The sequence below is a fragment of the Limulus polyphemus genome, unplaced genomic scaffold, assembly GCF_000517525.1.
Source record: "Limulus polyphemus unplaced genomic scaffold, Limulus_polyphemus-2.1.2 Scaffold181, whole genome shotgun sequence".
NCBI classification, from domain to species: Eukaryota; Metazoa; Arthropoda; class Merostomata; order Xiphosura; family Limulidae; genus Limulus; species Limulus polyphemus.
In genome coordinates this window covers 818,779-826,847 of record NW_013665791.1, presented here as the reverse complement: position 1 = coordinate 826,847, position 8,069 = coordinate 818,779, and the positions used below count along the sequence as shown (strand labels likewise).

At 30.3% G+C, this 8,069-nt stretch overlaps 1 pseudogene; it reads left to right on the top strand.

Moving 5' to 3' along the window:
* Positions 1-8,069, top strand: part of LOC106478119 — a 54,196-nt pseudogene that overhangs the window by 717 nt on the left and 45,410 nt on the right.

The window sequence follows — 8,069 nt, the reverse complement described above, 5'->3', positions numbered from 1 at the left end:
CATTTTCACTATTAAGTATGAATAAAAGATGAAGTATCACCACTATCAATTTCCTTAGCAATCTTAAACACCTCAATCAGATCTCTTCTAATTCTACTTATTCAAGAGAAAACAATTTCACCTCTGCTCATATGACAACCCCTCCATCCCAGACACCATTCTAGTAGCCCTCCTCTGAACCCTTTTCAACAATTCACTGTCCTTCCTAAGGTAAGGAGCCCAACACCAAACACATTACTCTAAATCTGGTCTAACCAGTGACCTATACAATGATATTATAACCTCTTTAAACTTGTTTTGAATATTCGTATTTGCTCTGTCACTAGCAACAGCACACTGCTTGAATGGCTTAACCCTATGGCCTCTGATGCCATTTTTAAATTCCTTTCTGCATATAGTACTGCATTACATTTAAAATTTAATTAAACCACTTTACTATCAATATATATCAATGAATGTAACATTATAATGCATTTTATAATTTGAATTTTTATGTTATCTAAGTTTTAATTACTTTGTTTCAAAGGAAACGTTTCAAAAAAATATTTAAACTGCAGTTTGAAAAATCTCAACTTTAGCTTCAATCTTAGCTACATGAGTTGGCCATGACCAAATTTTCAAGTAAGATCTAATGTTCTGCAATTGTATTCATTAAGAAAGGAAAATATATTGTCCAACTCTTGATGGTTGCCATGCTTACCTTCTACACTTTGCCTTGTAGTTAGTTGACACAAGTGTATATAGTCGTTAGAAAGAGCTCATACTCTACTAACCGTTAATTTGAAATTGGCCTACAGTTTTCCTTATAGTGTAAACATAACTGTCTTTTGTATTGTTGTCTACTTGATGGACTATAGCACATGCAGTGGTTTCCTACCTAAATACACTATAGTTAATGAGACAGTTAAATTGTATCTAGGTCTTACTTTTATATTTTACTTCATTATTTATTATGTGTGCTTTAAAAATCATATTTAAATGGTTTAATGATTTTAATAATAACTTGTCACCTGGATTTTGAAGCATTATAGACAAGGTGACTTGTATAAACACCATCTTGTTTCAAAAGTGCATTTCTGTGGAGAGTCTGCCAAAATATATTTGTAAAGCCCCGCAAGCATCAGTTAATGTATAGGCATAAATGATAACTGGAGAAGAATTTGAAAGGAAAATTAAAAATAAAGTGAAAAGATAAATGACGTGAGGTTATGCATATAAGAAAAATATTATAGTGGGTTTTTACAAAGAGTTGAAAGGAATGTACATATTTCAATTTGTTAATTTTGAATATTTCTTTGCACTGTATGTTGATGATAATAGATAGAGTTAGTGATATAGTAGAGAAAGTGGAAAATAAGATATAAAATAAAATATAAATATTTATCTAAAAACTTTTGATATTCATTTATGAGATTCTAAATATTACACAAATGAAATGTGAAAACTGTAAGATAAAAAATAGTATTTTTATAGTTCATATAAAAATCACCTTGCAGGTGAATTATTCAAAGTGCAATTGCAAATAACTACATTAAATAACGAATTTTTTATTAGAAATAGTAGAAAAAAATCAAAATTAAATTTTTATTTTTCTGAAACTACATACTTTTAGGAACATTCTTGTCAAAGTTTAAACAATTTCATCTACTAGTTTTATTTTTTGGAACAAAATATAACGAGAGCATCATTACCTACTAAAAATTAGTAGCCAGTAGTCATAGGGTTAAGAGACTGATCAAACACTACACCAAGATCCCTTTCTTTCATAACACCATTAAGATTATTTCCATTCAAGTCATACTTATAATTCAAATTATGATAACTTGCATGCATTATCTTGCATTTATTATAATAAAAACCCATCTACAATTTATTCATCCAACTCACTAAATGATCTAAATCTTTTTGTAAAGCAGCAGCATCCTCCTCACAGCCAGCAACACCAAAAACCTTAATATCATCAGCAAATTTAAGTATTTTATTTACCATTCCTTCATCTTTGTCATTGATGTAAATCAAGAAGAGCAAAGGTCTTAAGACTGAGCCCTGAGGTTCCCCACTTGTGACATTAATCCAGTTTGGCTGAACTCCATTTATAACAACCCTCTGCTTTATTCCATCCAGCCACTCTTCTATCCAATTAGCCAGCTTATATCCCACACCCACGTAGATAATTTTTTTACAAGCCTTTTATGTGGCACATTGTCAAATGCTTTCTCAAAATCCAGTGTGATAACCAAATCTACACCTTACCCTCATTTACATTAGTAGTAACCTTTTCAAAGAATGTCAAAAGATTTGTAAGGCAAAATTTTCCTTTAGTGAAACCAATTTTACTATCTAATAAAATTCTAAACTTTGTTAAATGACTTTGCAAAGTATCTTTTATCAGACTTTTCAAAACTTTTCACAGAACTGATGTAAGACTAATAGGCCTATAACTACTGGAACAATTTTTATTACCTCCCTTGAAAAGAGGAGTAACATTAGCCAACTTCCAATCCACTGGCACCTGCTTACTATTCAAGGTCTTACAAAAAAAAATAATAAGAAGAATTGGCTCACATATCCAATCCATAACCTCCTTCAAAACCCTTGGGGAAATATTAACTAACCCAGGAGTATTACCATCCTTTAAACTTCCCAATTTTTTCTTAACAAGCTCACAATTAATGTGATTATCTTGTTTAATCTCGTTTCCATCCATCAACTGTTCAAGATGAGGAATATTGTTTAAATCTTCCTTAATAAAATCTAAAGAAAAAGCAAAATTTTATAACCCAGCCATCTCATAATCATCAGATATGAGCCTTCATTTATCATCCCTCAAAGGTCCTACCTCCATACTAACATTTTGTTTATACTTAATGTATTTAGAGAAATCCTGTTAATTTTGACATTTTCAGCCAACCTTTTTTCATACGTCGGTTTTGATGTTCTAATTTTTGTTTGACCAACTTTCTTGACCTTCTCCAATCTTCTAAATCTCCTGTCATACCAGTCCATTTAAATTTTTTATGCTTTTCTTTAATTTTATTCCTTATACCCTCTGTGAGCCAACCTGAGTTTTTACTTGCAGCCACCCTTTTCTTTCTATAAGGAATATGTTCATCTTGAATATTTAAAAATTTCCTACATTTGATCAGTCTCCAAATAATTCAGCTGTCTAATTTGCAACAGATAATTCTTGTCACTTCATTATGGGTATGTTTGTAAAAAATGTACAAACAACAAGATACAAAACTAAACACTCATGAAACTAATAAAAAATGTTCTTATATAAACTCCAACTGTAGACATAAATCAATATTGAAAAAAATGGGGAATAAAAAGGCTCTTCCTTAGCCTTTGGCTACAAGCCTTTCAAGCAATTTTTGTCTGAGGTCACAAAGGATCATTGCATCAAAACTAGTAGTTGTTTCAGTAAAACAGTTCTCTCTATTTCATGTTTCTCTCGCACTATTTTTGTTTTGTTTTAAATCTGCTAAAATCAGTTTTGACACAAGTTTGTTCTAATAATAATTTGAACTACAAGGAATTCAGTAATAGTTAGCTGTATTTTGCAGATTTGGTTTTCTCTTTATATGAATACCTTGATAGTTCTTATTTTTTTATGGTTTAATATTATCTCAGTTTTGTTTCTTTATAAAAGAAAGGGATGCAGAATTCTACAGATTCCACCCTCGGTATCTAAAGCAAAAATATAAAGAATTACATCATTCCTAAGTAAATAACTAAATTGCATTGCTACATTAATGATAATTTCTCCAAAAGGGGACTGAATGCTGCCTGAAGGGGTCACCACTCATGCCACTATATAGTAGTGTGTTGTCTGTCAGTCAATCAGTAGACACTAAAATGAGGTCACGTAAGGGATGCTTAACATTGCAATTTGTACTGTCATTACATCAGTAAAATGTGCACATGCCATGAATCATGAGAAGAATTATGTACAAGTATATCTAGTTTAATCAAAACTATAACACCAAGAAAGTGGACAAGTAACAACAGAAATATTGTATATATAAAATAATGTATGAAAGACTACCTAGACTACCAACTGTACCCAAACTCATTATATACTTTTCTCTTCCATATATCAGTAAACAAAGCTTAACTTTGAAAAGCCAAATTAAATGCAGAATTAATTATTACCACCCCTAAGTTAAATTCAGATTAGTTTTTTAAATCCATATCACACATACAGAACTTTTTCCATACTAAAGACTTTCTCCCAATTTCTCTTTGTTCATGGCTTGTATATTTTTACATGTGTGGAGACTGTAAGGCCTCCTGTATTGGTAAAACCAAATGCCATCTAATAGTTAGAGCCAATGAACATATGGGAATTTCCATGAAAATGCAAAAGAAGTTGACTAACCCTTGTACTTCCTCTACATGCCAACATAGTGAAGAAACAGTACATGAACTTAACATTTCAAATTTCAATATTCTTTACAAGACCAACACTGATCTGGAATTACTGATTAAAGAAACCCTCCACACCAAATAGCATTCTTCATCCTCGAATAACATGCAGTCTTCATTTGAATTGGACATTTTTTAATATGTACAACATTTTTCTTGTTACTCATGTACTTTCAATGTGTTTTAATTTTGATTAAAGTATCGTTAATGTAGCAATGTATTTTAATTATTTATTTAGGAGTGATGTATTTTTGCTTTAGGTACTGAAGATTGAATCTGTAGAATTCTGAAATGTTTATCTCAGTTTTATGTTTAATGTACTTCCTTATTTTACATTTAATTTTCTTATATATCCATCTATAATTTTCTCCTTAATAACAATCTATGAATGTTTTTTCCCTTCATGCTTACAGGTTCATCTAGTATGTGGGGTAGGTAAACTTAGTGTTTTCAAAAACTACAACACCTTCAGTACTGCTCTTGTATGCTTTTTAAAACATGAGCCATTTTAGATAGCTGTAGTTATGTATACGTGTGTTAAAATTACAACCACAAGCACTGATAATTGTATCTCCATGTTTTGTTATATAAGTTATGCCTACTGAACTTTCAGCATATAGAAGTTTCCATAAATGGTCAACTGTTAGCACATCTTTTATAAGTTTTCATGACTATGAGTAACATTGTTATTTTATGAATTGATTTTTTCTGTAAAGTGCAATGACTACTGAATTCTAGATAGAGCTGGGTGATTAAATTAATTTGATAAGTGATTAATTGTCAGACTCATTAATTAGCTGCTGTCACATGAGACTTGGATAGTTGGTATAATCAAATATAGTAATAATTAGAAACACCAATTTCCATTAATTCATTATTTTCATAAGTCATGATGCTAACAGTTGAGCTAAACAACCTCAAATTAATCAAAAATAATAATGAGAAATCATAATAACAATATTTGAATTACTTGGATGGTTGGAATAATAGAAAACATTAATTTCATTTAGTTAGTTATTTCTATGGCATTAAACTATTTAATAGTAATTTTAATTAATTGATTATCTTATCTTGATGCTATAGGTAAAGGATTATATCAATTAATCGAGTTAATTGCCCAGATCTAATTATAGGTGTGGGATCTTGTTGATAAAAAAATGAACCTGTACATGAAGTCTTCAATATAATGGTATATACATAAAGTTGTTAAGGAGATGAAAACATATAAATAACCATATCGACTATTTTTTATTTTTCTTGTATGGGGACAACTTAGTTGCTTATAATAACTGTAAGTGACCACTGCTAAACATGTACCTATACAAATATTTTGCTTTTTAGGCAGATATGAAAGTAATTATCATACAGGGAATTGTATTTGCATTACTTAAATATAAACTTTGAGATTACAGACTTGAAAATTACACTTGTTTTCTGTGTGTGTATATATATGTGTGTGTAACCTAATAAGATGGAGCAATAAAAGCCATAATATTAGGATTAGGCCTCATCTTTTCTGAATTGATAAACAAGTAATCCGTACAGGAAAACAATATGTACCTGTCGTCTCTCTGTAATGCCTATAACTGTTTGTATGAATACAATTTGATCATCAGGGGGAGTTGGAGCGACAACTTTTGCAAGCTAACCCAATCTTAGAAGCTTTTGGAAATGCCAAAACTGTGAAAAATGATAATTCTTCTCGTTTTGTAAGTAGCACTTGTAAAATACATATAATATTTAGTTTTAAAAATCCATGTAAACATGTAAACGAAAAGTAAAAGATATTAGTTTAAACATGTTGACTGTTTTTATTGTTACATTGAAAAAGAACTTCTATTACAAATAATGATGTTCTGTGTAAATGCTAGCTTGAAATAAAATTTCTGTTTATGCTATAGAATATAGTTATTTTAAGATTATAAGCACTTGATAAAAACTTTTTCTTTTGTCACTTTTAATGTGTATATTTGATATTTTCAGGGAAAGTTTATCCGTATCAATTTTGATGCTTCAGGGTATATTGCTGGTGCCAACATTGAAACTTGTATCCTTCTGTGTTTGCATATTTTTCTCCTTATCAATGGTGTAGACAAGCCTTTAAAGTTGCCTGAACACCACCAGGGTATGCTCACATTGCAATCACAATTATGTTCTAGTCCATTTGTAAGTAGTTATGCAGAATGTGCTTCAGTCTGTGGCTAAAGTAATAATGTTCTGGTACTTTATTGTAAGTAATTACATCAAAACAACAGTACTTTTACAAACTACTAGCCAGGTTACCCCTCATATATATAGGGGAACGTATGATCATAGAGACTAAATTATTATATACTAATGCATGATTCTGCTGGCTTGCTCCTCTTCACACTTCTTGTTCAAAATCAATGATAACAAACTATAAAAACTGCTGGTCAGTTTGGTTAGTTTTACAAGCCACTAGGTAAAGTTGCCGGTACACATTTCAGAAGGAATATTTCAGATTCTTAATGTTGGGTATCAATACACTCATGATACATGCAATTTAGTCGTTTATATTGTAACATTATGAGTATACAGAAGGTTAATTACTATAATTTGATTAATAAGATTGTTTCGTTTACCAGTTCTGCAATTCCCACTTAAGCTGGCTAGCATAGCTAGAATAAGTAGCAAAAAATGGGGATAGCCATATTGCTGCCTCAGCTCATTTGATATATTGCCAAGGCAAATAACAAATGGACCAGCCTGTTAGACTCGCACCATCTGGCCTATGCAATGAGGTTAGAAATATGGGTTTAAATGGTTACATTTAACTGCAGATTTTGTTTTCCTCATTCCTCTTAATTTGTCCTTGTTTAATACAAATTAATTAGTCATATTGACTTTAATTCTTTACTAGCTTTTGGTGTTTAAACAACTTTCAGTAGTAAAGTACGTTTTTTACCATATGATGACTGTCAGCATTAGACTGCTATAGAGTAGACTCTGTGAATTTAGGCATTTGTGGCTTAGATACACAAGTTGAGCATTTTTTAACTAGTTAAAATAAAAGCACTCTAACATGTAGTAAAAAATAGCATAGATATTTGATAATATTTGAAAAGAAAACATAACACAGAAGATTTATACATATAAATAGGATGTATACATTTTTGTTAACATTTAATACATGAAATAATTAATTATGACACAGTTACAGCTAAATTTAGAGAAGAAGAATGTTTATGCTAGTAGCAGTCCAAAATATATAGTTTAGTTCTTAAACATTAAATTTGAGTCTCATTTACACTACCCTACTGCAACTAGTTTTTTGCACTCATTCAGCATATGGCCTGGCACTGGTTGTCATATTTTAAAAGCAGCAATTAAAAATGATTTTACCAGTCTATGAATATTCAGGTCTGTGCACATTATCCTTTTATCAAGAAATTGAGCCATATTAAGTTATGATGATAATTTCCTGTTAAATTACAGTAACTTTGTCTAATATGTATATACAACATATTGTAATGTATCAACAGATCATAAGAGCTTGGATATCTTTCAGTTTGATACATATTTGTTAGAAACATTTTGAAAATATAGTCTTCAGCATATATATATATATATATACTGTGCAATTATGAAAAATTTATGTATTAAGGTAATATATTTAAAAA